The 12,531-nt window shown below is 41.6% G+C and overlaps 1 protein-coding gene across 3 annotated transcripts in view; it reads left to right on the forward strand.

The window, feature by feature from the left end:
• RAI1 (retinoic acid induced 1) overlaps positions 1 to 12,531 on the forward strand; it is a 111,855-nt gene that overhangs the window by 60,225 nt on the left and 39,099 nt on the right. The gene's annotated exons all lie outside the window — the stretch shown is intronic.

A 12,531-nucleotide genomic window follows, 5' to 3' on the forward strand; every position in this document is an offset into this window, starting at 1 on the left:
TCATGTATTGACAGTGGTTCTGACTCTGCTTTCATTCTGATTGTGATTCTGATGCTGCATTTATGCATCGACGATGGTTCTAGCACTGCATTCATGATGGTGGTTCTAGCGCTACAATCATGTATTGATGGTGGTTCTGGTGTTGCATTTATGTACTGACGGTGATATTGATGCTGCGTTCATGTACTGACAGTAGTTCTGGAGCTGCATTCATGTACTAACGGTGGTTCTAGCACTGCATTCATGTACTGACAGTAGTTCTGGAGCTGCATTCATGTACTAACGGTGGTTCTAGCACTGCATTCATGTACTGACAGTACTGGCGCTGCATTCATAAATTGACGGTGGTTCTGGTGCTGCATTTATGGACTAACAGTGATTTTGATTCTGCATTCATGTACTGACAGTGGTTCTGGAGTTGTATTCATGTACTGATGGTGGTTTAAGCGCTGCATTCATGTACTGATGGTGGTTCTGGCACTACACTCATTATTGATAGTGGTTCTGGGGCTTCATTTATGTGCTGATGGTGATTCTTTTGCTGCATTCATGTACTGACAGTGATTCTGGCACTACATTCATATAGTAACAGTGGTTCTGACTCTACTTTAATTCTGATGGTGATTCTGATGCTGCATTCATGCACCAACGGTGGTTCTGGCACTGCATTCATGTACTGATGGTGGTTCTGGCACTTCATTCATGTACTGACGGTGCTTCTGGAGCTGCATTCATGTACTGACGGTGGTTCTAGCACTGCATTCATATACTGACGGTGGTTCTGGTGCTGCATTCATGTACTGATGCTGGTTCTGGCACTGCATATTCATATACTGACTCATATACTGACAGTGATTCTGGCACTGCATTCATGTACTGATTGTGGTTCTGACTCTTCATTCATGTATTGACTTTGGTTTTGGTTCTGCATTCATGTGTTGATGGTGGCTCCAATCTGGTACACATGTAGCAATCCAAAACATGTTTCATGTCTATGTAAAAACATAAAAACCCTCAAAGTAAAGAGTTTTGAGATTCTGAGGAGGATTTGGCAAGTTTCTGCACCAAAAACGCAGTGTAAATTAGGTTATGTTCACACTTTTTTGAAGCAGAAACTGAAGAGAATCTCTCCAAATCCTCCTCAAATACTTAAGACTTGTTTGTGGTGATGTAGTAATGTACTGATGGTAGTTCTGGTGATGTATTCATGTAACTACCAATTGTTAAAGAATGGTGGCCATTGGGATTGGTTGGTTCAGTATGGTAATGCAGCCCTAGGACCAAAAAAGTTATGCAACCCTGTCATACAATAAGCTTGTAATTCATTTGGAAGTTACAGAATATGTTGGCGCTATATAAATAAGATTATTATTATTTATTCTACTTGTACAATTTGGGAGCAGTAGACAATCTGATAATGTCTCTGTTGGTCCTGTCAACATATGAACTTCTGATTATGTAATTATTGGTCATGGAGGTTGGTTGTAAAATTTTGAAGCCGTAGATAGTCTTCACTATTGGTTATAAGAAACGTGTCAATTAATCCGGCCATAGATATTTAGATGGTTGTCAGTCGAACGCTGCTTTGGCTGATTGTTTGGCTGGCTCTCCCATAGTCAGAAGTGCTCTTTTGGCTGAGTGTTCCTGTGGTTTTTTTTATGAGAAAGTCATTGCCAGACATGTCTGGTAAGGATTATTTCCGGTAGAACATTGATCGGCAGTCCGGAATTTGGACATGCCCTATTGACATCTCTCCCAAAGGTTAGTTGTCCGAGGCCCCCATAGACTGCGATGGCTGTAAACCGAACGATCTTTCTGCCAACTATCATCTGTGTATGGCCGGCCTTAGCGTGTGAGGCTGGTTGTACAATTTGTGAACAATGCTGATTATTGGGTATGATTGTACAATGACAGATCATGGATGGGGACCACACAATCAGATTGAAGGAGTAGTCAGTGTAACTATCACTTTATGGAGCATTTTAGAATTTGTTGGTTACGGATAGCCGGTTGTAGAATTTGAGATCGATAGACAATGTACTGATAATTGTACAATGAGAGAACATCTGACTGTAGATGAATATTAAGAGTGGTCATACAATTAGGTTGTAGGATGAGTAGTCAGTGTTACTTTTAGTTAATCAGCATCTTACAATAGAACTGTTAGTTACAGATGGTCGGTTGTACGTTGTATAATTTGGCAATGTAACTTGATTATGGAAGACGATTGTACGTTGAAAGAACATCTGACAATGTTATTGTTTGTCCTCTCAGATTACATTGTAGTTACAGTTGGTTATGGAGGAGGATTGTCCTGCAAGACAACATTTGACAATGTGACTATGGTGACTTTTCAATTACGGTGTACTAGAAGTAGTCAGTGTAACTTTTAGTTAAGCAGTATGATGGCTGGTTGTACAATGGAGCATTGATAATTGTACAACGAGAGAACCTTGTAAAGTAGCTGTTGACTTTGGAAGGCGACCATACAATTAGGTTTTGGCAGTCGTCCGTATAGCTTTCAGTTATGGAGCATTAGATAATTTACTGATTGTACAGTGAGCGAACATCTGCAAATATTCCTGTTGGATGATAGGTTGGTTATGGAGGAGGATAGTACAATGAGAGAATACATGACAGTGTACGGTAACTACAGACTGTGGAGGGTTCTAGTAGGAGTAGACAGAGTAACTGGAGCAAGTTACAAATGGTCACTTGTACAATTTGGGAGATTATTATGGAGGACAGTCGTACAATGAGAGAACATCTATATCTAACAATGTTTCTGTTGGTCCTATCGGATGAGGTTGTAGTTTAAGGTGTAACTTTTGGTTATGAACGAGGATTGGACAATGACAGAACATTTGACGATGCAACTTTTGACTATTAAGTGTGATCATACAATTAGGTTGTAGTAAGTGCAGTGTAATTCTCAGCTAATGGGACTGTGTCCGCACACAATGGCTGGTCAAACCAAGTACAGCATGGTGTGGCCAAACATTTAAGTGCTCATTCCCACCGGCTTTTTTCTCTCAATCTCCACCCAAACTTCTTTGATTGACAGCTGTGACTTCATAGCGTCAGAAAGGGTGGAGATGGGAAGGTGCACTTACCTTTTGGCCATGCCATGGTGCACTGAGCGCCTGTACTTGGTTTCAACAGTCATTTTGTGCTGACACAGTCCCTTTAAAGACCATTTTACAATAGAACTGTTGGTTGCAAATGATTGGTTGTACAATTTTGGAGCAGTATACAATGTCCTGTTGGATAAGATTGTTGTTGCCAGTGTAACTATTGGTTATGGAGGACGACTGTACAATGAGAGCACATCTGACAATGTCACCGATGATCCTGTCGGGTAAGATTGTTGTTGCCAGTGTAACCGTTGGTTATGGAGGACGATTGTACAGTGAGAACATCAGACAATGTCACCGTTGGTCCTGTTGGATACGATTGTTGCTGCCTGCATTGCTGTTGCCTGCATAAGAGAACATCTGACACTATTACCGTAGGTCTTGTCGGATAAGATTGTTGTTGCCAGTGTAACCGTTGGTTATGGAGGACGATTGTACAGTGAGAACATCAGACAATGTCATCATTGGTCCTGTTGGATACGATTGTTGCTGCCACTGTAACTATTGGTTATAAAAGGACGATTGTGCTATGAGAGCACATCTGACAATGTCACTGTTGGTCCTGTTGGATAAGATTGTTGCTGCCAGTGTAATTGTTGTCTGTGGAGGACGATTGTACAAGGAGAGAACATCTGACAATGTCACCGTTGGTCCTGTCGGATAAGATTGTTGTTGCCAGTGTAATTGTTGTCTATGGAGGACGATTGTACAAGGAGAGAACATCTGACAATGTCACCGTTGGTCCTGTCGGATAAGCTTGTTGCTGCCAGTGTAATTGTTGTCTATGGAGGACGATTGTACAAGGAGAGAACATCTGACAATGTCACCGTTGGTCCTGTTGGATAAGATTATTGTTGCCAGTGTAACTATTGGTTATAAAAGGACGATTGTGTTATGAGAGAACATCTGACAATGTCACTGTTGGTCCTGTTGGATAAGATTGTTGCTGCCAGTGTAATTGTTGTCTGTGGAGGACGATTGTACAAGGAGAGAACATCTGACAATGTCACCGTTGGTCCTGTCGGATAAGCTTGTTGCTGCCAGTGTAATTGTTGTCTATGGAGGACGATTGTACAAGGAGAGAACATCTGACAATGTCACCGTTGGTCCTGTTGGATAAGATTATTGTTGCCAGTGTAACTATTGGTTATAAAAGGACGATTGTGTTATGAGAGAACATCTGACAATGTCACCGTTGGTCCTGTCGGATAAGATTGTTGCTGCCAGTGTAATTGTTCTCTATGGAGGACGATTGTACAAGGAGAGAACATCTGACAATGTCACCGTTGGTCCTGTCGGATAAGATTGTTGTTGCCAGTGTAGCTGTTGGTTATGGACGACGATTGTACAACCAGAGAACCTTTGATAATTTAATTTACCTTTCGGTTACTCAGGTTTTCATGCTACAGGCTGAGGAATAGACAACATAAAAATATTGTGTGTGTAGAAAATGTAAGGCCTGCTCTTAGTAGCCGGCTGCACGACGAGGGACTGAGGTGGCCCACCCGTTAATGAGGTGTCTGTATAATGAGGGAGACAATGTCACTGCTGATTAAGAGGGCACTCGTAGAATGGGGAATAGTAAGTTGAGCTGTGGGTCCAAAATATGGTAGAGCTGCAATTCTTTTTATTATACCTTTTATTCCAGGTTTTGGCTTTGCAAATACTGATGCAAAGTGTTGTAGAGTGGCCATACTGTGCATGAACGGTGTACAGCCACTGTACAGTCACTTAGCTACGTGAGAGCGACTAGAAGAAGCAGCGTAACAATGAAGATGAGGGTCTTTACTACGAGCAGGCAACATTTTATGTCTCGTCTTTGTCTATGTGCTGAATAGACCTGTGCCTTTGTGTGTGGGCCGCTGCAGTAGGAGAGGTATACAGTATAATTCAGTTTGTATTATTGTACTCCACAACCGCCGTCATTGGCTGGCAGCGGCATAGGAAGGCTCTGAATGGGTTAAGCCGTGTAATGCTGTAAAATATTCCAGTTTACAGCCCTTAATTAGCTAACATCACCTCTGGCACTGGGATAAGATGAATTAGGAGATTGTGAGCGATGGTGGTGGTGGTGGCTGAGTGCATCTCGCCTTGCCTAGCACCTGACCGAGGAGCAGCGGCGCTGGAGGTGTGGGGCTGGGGAATATTAGCACGCCGCATGTTGGATGAAATATATCAAGGCCTTGACAGCGGCGCAGCTGAGATGGGAGCGAGCTGTGATTGACACCTGGGGCACAAAGAGAACAATGATTCCGAGGGTTTTTTTTTCTCTGAGGCGTAGAGGTGATGTTAGGAGTGTTGGTACCACGCCAGAGGAGCAGCCTTCAGATCTCAGAGGTATACCAGAAGAACGATGGGGGTCACCACCAGGGGAAGGTCAGGAGTCAGGACGAACGATGGCGGAAAGGAAGCAGAAGCTTGGTGATTATTAAGAGCGGAGAACTTCCAGAAGAATGGGGCAACTCTTGGGGCAGACTCTGATCTTCTACCAGAGTAGTAGTGTCGTGTTATGGGCAACACGAACGTCCCAGATTGGGCGCCAAACCTACGAGTATCATATCATCAGAAGAATCCTTTGGAGGTTTTATGGACACAAAAGGGGCAGATTAACTAACTACCTTCTTTGGAGCTCATTTTGGGGACTTAATTATATGGTACAAATTTGCCACCGTAACCTTAGATTACGAAGCAAATAATGTAAAGCCCATTTTAGGGGTCTTGTAGTGGTCAATTTACCAGGTAGGGGGAACTGCACCTCTGTTTCTTATTTTTGAGGTTCAACAATTAGACATGGACGCGTTGGACGTGGCATAACTAAAGTTGGGCTAGGGATTGCCGTTACACTCGGGTCCTGGAGCTGAGGAGTAGACCCAAAAGGTCCATTTGGCCCATAAAAGGAAACCAAAGACCCTGTGGGAGATTTTCCACAGACCTCTCGAGCCATATAACACAACTATTGTCCACAATACATAACGTTTACGGTATATTGTGCATACAGATGTAGCAGTCCTATGCAAACCCAGATATAATTCACACTAAGTGATCCCATGTAACAAACCTCAATAGGGCAAATGCAAAATCATCGACCTTTAGGGCCCCAGGTATTCATTTTGCATAGGGTCCGATAAATGTCTGTATGGAGAAAAAAATGACCGAACACACAAATGAAAGGGTCTTATCTGTTGGTTTCTATGGTGAGGAAGGGTGAAAGAGATGAGGTTTTTGTGTACAAGGTCATTGCAGAAATGGATGGGGGGGATTAATTGTGTAAAACAAGCAGCCATCATACGCCTTTGTGTTCCCCGTCTGGGACCCGTGCAGCCCTGAAGGTTACAAGGTGATGAGCAAAAAACGCAGAGGCACCCATGAGCTGCCAAGCCGGCTCCATCCCCATCCATCCTCATCAAAAATGGATCTGTGTCCTGTCACCATATGTCTCTGGATGTGCATCAGGGAAACCGAAGCCAGCGAGCCGGTGGGGGGGAAGGATTCATATGAGAGACAGGGGGTGGGTGCAGAGACAGGGGACGTGGATGGCGGAGCGGAGAACCACGGGCACAGGGACGTGCAACGACATAAAAAGGGTTAAGGATTGTATTATGTGGCCTCGAAAAACAATGGCATGGATTATTATTTTAAAAAACACAATAAAAAACTTTTATTTAAATTAATTTTTATTTTTTTATTAATTTCTTTTTAATGCAAAATGCAACATTAACTTTCTTATTTTTTATTTTTTTTTTAAATTTACTTCGAAAAACAAATTTTTGATCAGCAAAATCAAAATGGACTCTTGCATCGTTACATACTACAACACGTGTCATTAGCGACTTTGGCAACCCCCGCCCCTCCAAAAAATAAAATAAAATAGTGGTGTTGTATTGTATGTGTCATTCAGCAGGTATTTGTGGTGATATATAGGCCTCAATTGTGACCCCGATTTAATTTTAAAAAAAAATGGCGTTTTCAGGGTGACTTATGTAAATTGTTGATAAAAGGGGTGACGAATATGGAAATACTGATCTTTAGGATTCTTACTACAGTAGTCATGATGGCATTTGCACCATACTTTCACTATGTACCTCACAATATCCATGTATTTACATTTGTCACCAAATTGGACTGTGGTCCGATAGTCTCCTTTACCATTCAGGTGAGTAGGAAAGCCGGGTGACAACCCTTAAGGGAGCTATAATGCTAAAAGGTCTGTCATGGGCGCCATATTTGTTGTCACCCAGCCATTCTCCTTTTCTACACAGTTTTGGGCCTCATTTAGCATCCATCTTAGTAGAAACAACCAATCAGTTTGGAGCTTTCATCTTTCCACTGCATGTGACAACCTTGAAAGCCGGAATCTGATTGGTTGCTATGGACTACTGTGTGTGTTTCATCACACCGTTTTACTACACAAAATGGCTGCTTCCTAGAGGGGCAGCTGCTGCTCCGTTTTAGGGCTTCAGAATAAGAACCGTCCACATTTTAGCTTTAAGAGCGAGATAATGTCACATGTGGGGATATCTGCTGAGCTACAGTCTCTCGTTATGTCGAGGTAAAATGTCACCTCTAAATCGTCCCTGGGATAAGACCACTGAAGCAGGGTCTAGGATGAATAGGTGTATGCAAATTGCCCCTATTATTATGCAAATTAGCCTCTCTGTCTGGAAATGGCACATTACCCTACTCACAGGCAGCTAGCTTTCCACCGGTGCGAACAGCTGGGCAGCCATGCCGCGTCAGGTCCTCCAATCATAATTCACTGTGCCGGATTCCCTATCTAAAAGTACTAAAAAAAATTGTTAAATTAAAAAATTCGTAGCCACAAAACCAAGGCAACTTGTCATTTTATACAGTAAAGACATAACCCAAAACAACCAGCGTAATCCATGGCTTTCAGAAGACCAAAATAGGCCTTGCCTTGCGACATCGGAACTGAAAAATAAATGGCCTCGTTCTTATTGACAACCAACCAGATTTCAGTCTTTATTTCCCAAACTGTCCTGGAAACGTGGACTTTGGTGGATTTGGGCATCAAGGTCAATTTTTGAGGTAAGATTCACACAAATTCACACTTTTTTTTTTTTTTTTTTACAAGGATTTTGAAGCTGTTCTGCACCAAATTCTTCCTAAAAAAAAAAAAAGTTTGAAAAAGAATACTTTTCCTATTAATTTCAATAGAAATCCACTTTATTGTTCATCTGAGTTTTTTAGCGTTTTTTTTTTTTGTTTCTGAAAAAAAAGGGCACTCCTTTGAGAAGGATTCTTCATGAAATCCGCTCCAAAAATCCCTTAAAAAATCTCATCAGTGAGAAAAAAAAAAAAAAAAAGTTTTACAAAGCAGATTCCACTTGAAAAACCCATCAGAATTTTCCTCTCCAAAAGCTCAGTGTGAACCTAGCCGAGCTGTGAATGAACAGCGTTGAAGGCCTGTCTGAGGCCGCATCTTTTCGCCATGGCTGACACTAATCTGTGTTCTCTATTTTCGGTTTGAAAAAGAGGCAAAGCCCTTTTTTTTTTTTTTTTTTTTAAATGGCGGCGGTATTTATTTTTTCAAATGGCGGCGGTATTTAAAAGAAAAAAAAAATCTCAGTTTTTGGCGCGACGCTCCCTTACAAGAGCAAATTGGTGAATAATGTGACACTGCAGCGTGTGACCGGGATGAGGGATGGGAAGTGATAAATAAATAAATCACGCGGCAGCGTTCTGGGGAGCTGGGATCTAATTGCTTCTCTGTTTGGACGCGGCAGCTCCTGACATCTCATCTACCGATGTCTTCAATGAGGTAATCACCACCTGTCAATCTCAGGCTGCTGCTGCCGTCGCCACCGCCGCTGCCCCCACTGAATAAAGCGTGTCCCACCCTCCCCGCAGTGCTCGCTCCCTCTCTCCAGATGTTCCCCTATGTCACTATGGTGGGGGTAGAGTAAATATGCAGATCAGGTGCCACATGGGTCTGCATAATTGGAGTCATTACGCTTTGTTCTAATAACTTCATTTTGTTTATATAATTTTATTTTTTTGACAATTTTTGTTATTTTTTTCCCTAAAATATAATAATATAATACAAATATACATAAAGCTACCGGTCATCATGTTAGGCTGTATACGTCAAGCACTACCTGGTCGCCATCTTGAAATCGGTATCAAAAGGATGGGAAAAGTTTCTGACTTTTTACTCCTCTTTTATAGTGTTCCTTTTCATTTCATACCCTAATAATTGGCAAAGATAACCCTCTTACAAGGTTGTTGAAATCTCAGGATATTACAGAACGTTTCTTATTTTTTAGTTATTTTTTTTAAGTCCTCTGTTTTCTCTTTTTATACTAAAGGTCCGTCAGCTAGAATTGGCAGATAACGGAAAAAAAATAAGACTTTACATGTAGTGTCCCTTTAAAGTGAATTGGTCACTACGTCAAAAGTTGGCAGATTTTGTTCTTTTTGAATTCCTGCTGCTCCACTGATCATTCTGTTTTTTGTTTTTTTTTAAATCCGCTCTATGGTTCCAGAGATATGGGCCTTTTTTGATTACTGTTATGTTTTGTGGTCTTTTCTAAGGGGGCGTGGCTCACAGGGTAATAATGCAGAGCAGTGTGAAGACACGCCCCCAGAGAATCCTGTGCGCCACGCCCCCTTAGTAAAGACCTTTTTTTAAAAAAAAGAGTGCTAAATAAAAAGGCCGATATCTCTGGCACCGTATGGAAGATTTAAAAAAAACAAAAAATGGGATAATCAGAAGATAAAATAGGAGCAAAAACTGTCCACTTTTGACTGGGTGACAGGTCTCCTTTAAGTAGCATTGTAACTCAGGCTATTGATGGGGATATATTTCTCCTTCTCTTCCCACCTGTCATGAGATGAGGACTCTGGCTAGCCTAATATGCTGGGAGTTGTAGTTCTCCAGATACTAATGTAGTGCATAATCCCATCTCGGGCCCTGGTGTACACCATCAGATGAGACGGTACGCTTCAAAGTCTGCTAGAAGAAACGGCGGCGCCTCTTGGGTCGTACTGATTCCTCTCAATAACTCTCCATTAGACAGGACGCCTCAGAAGAAGAGGTCCTGAAGAGGCTGCAGGCTTTACTGAACAACGAGCCTCCCATAGCGTTCACTAGTCATTAAAAATGAAGCCAGCCGCAGACACATAACGCTCGCTCTCGTTAGCCGCCATTTTCACATAATACAAGGGCTTTTTTCCTCTCTATTTTTCCTTTTTTTTGTCTCATTTTTCAGAGCACACATTATTTCTAATGCCGTAATTTACTTTAATATTTCAGGAGACGCGACAGACGACAGCAATACAGCGAGCTAAATCTCGAAACGGCCTAATGAATGTGGCAGCATCCACGTATTTACGTCTTCTAACGCGCAGGCCGCCGGTCATTAACTGGAAACTATTAGCACCTCCGAATTCGCAGACAGCTCCGTGCCTCGTATGTCACACGTTTCCTGTGAATTCGTAGCCTGTAGTAATAATAATATGTAATGGGAAGACATGTATAAAAACTGCTGCTAAGGAAAACTACAGCAGGTGCCCATAGCAACCAATCAGATTACGCCTTTCATTTTTCAGAGGACCTTTGAAAAATTAAAGCTTTATTCTGATTGGTTGCAACTGTTCCACTTCTTATTTTGCACCAATTTTTTGTTTTTTTTTAGATCTCCTCCATTCTCCTAGTGTCCCATGACAATAAAGGCGATCGGTGATGACATATCTGGCTCTTTTGAAGGGCAGTAGGTGCAGTTTTTGGTTGGTCATATCCCCGTTGCTATTCAGTAGCAGAAACGGCGAAAGACTTCCATTACCAAAGGAGTTGTATCTGATGACCATAGAAAGTGACTGGAGGGCCCCAAAAGGGTCCTGGGGGGGCAAAAACGTACACCTTAAAGGGATCCGCTTGCTATGAGATCCCTGACACTAGGATTCAAGCACGTTAGTAGGGAGGATGGCAGTTGGACCCATCACCATAGAGGACATTGGTGCCCGCCATGTGTTAACTTTCCTCCCCCAACCCATAAAAAGTGTGAACATGTTTGTTCACCCCTAATTTTCTTTAAAAAAAAAAAAAAGGGCTAAAAATAATTTAAAAAAAAAAAAGTCTATATCTATAGATCCCTGCCATCGTTCCATAGGGCTGGGTCTCATTACTTACAAAAAGGAGCGCAAAAAGACTGGTTTATATTATATACTGGGAATATATAATTTTTAATTTATTTGTTTTATTTAATTTTTATTCCTTACTGAAAATGATGGAATATTCCTTTTAATAAAAAAAAAAAAAATTAAAAATAATTAAAATCAAAATTCCATTGACTGTACCTGGTATAAAAAAAACCCCAAAACTTGAAAACCTTGAAAAAAAATCTTTGATTTTATGGTGTGACAAAATACTTTATTTAAAATAAAATTAAATTAAAGTGCTTTATTTTATTTATTTTTTTTTAAGTAATAATTCAAATTTTTTTAATTTTGCAGTAAATGATTAAAAAAAAGTAAAATTGATAACACAAAGTCAACGTCTATATGCGCCATGACCGTAAATGATAGGTTGAGCGGAGTCAAAGGTTACATTGTCCGAAAGCGAACTCCAGTTCTTATTCTGGTCACGACTTGGGTCAGTCACCTATTCGTTGGGTGGGTTGATACTTGATCCGGCAGGGGAGGGGTCCCCAGCTGTCCCTTTCTTTAGAGGTGACAGGGTCTGTTCCTTTTTGGCAGGCGGCCAGTGCGTCCCCCCACCCCCACCTCTTAAAGTCATTAGCTGGTGTGACATGGATTTTCAAAATCTGTCTGGAGGTCACAAGCAAGAAAATCAATGGGAAGGTCAGCAAAGTGTACACTTAAAGGGACGGTTCAGCATATTTGATGGCTAGGGTTCACTTTAGCGGGGCCTGAGCATTTGACGCCACTAATATGTCAGGAAAAAAAAGTTCATAAAAAACTTCTAAAACTTTTTCTGATGGACACACGTCCTTGAGGGTGAGCCATAAATTTAAAAAAATAGGTGCGTAAGACTTGATAGAAACAATTTTTGTATATATTTTTTTAAGGGAAAAATTAAATTTTGAGGACTACAACAAAAAAGTCACACAACCCACCCTCTCAGTGCTATACACAGTATATATGTGACTGCATGTAAATAGATTGATATTTTTAGCCTGTCCCCAGTCGGCTGACAACACGTGTGGCGGTCACGATTTTGCAGAGGTGACGTTGCCGTGGTAACTTCATGTCCTTAACACGTAGTGATCTTTTGCTTCCTGACTGGTGTTTGCACAACTCCCGTAAGACGGATTAGAGGGAAGAGAACAAGAGCGCGCTGATTCGCTGCACAGATGTGAACCGATAAAGTTACAGGAGCGACGCTCTGCGCGGCGCCTGATAGGAAACGCTCTGCAGA

Source organism: Ranitomeya variabilis, chromosome 7 (assembly GCF_051348905.1).
Source record: "Ranitomeya variabilis isolate aRanVar5 chromosome 7, aRanVar5.hap1, whole genome shotgun sequence".
Lineage (NCBI taxonomy): Eukaryota > Metazoa > Chordata > Amphibia > Anura > Dendrobatidae > Ranitomeya > Ranitomeya variabilis.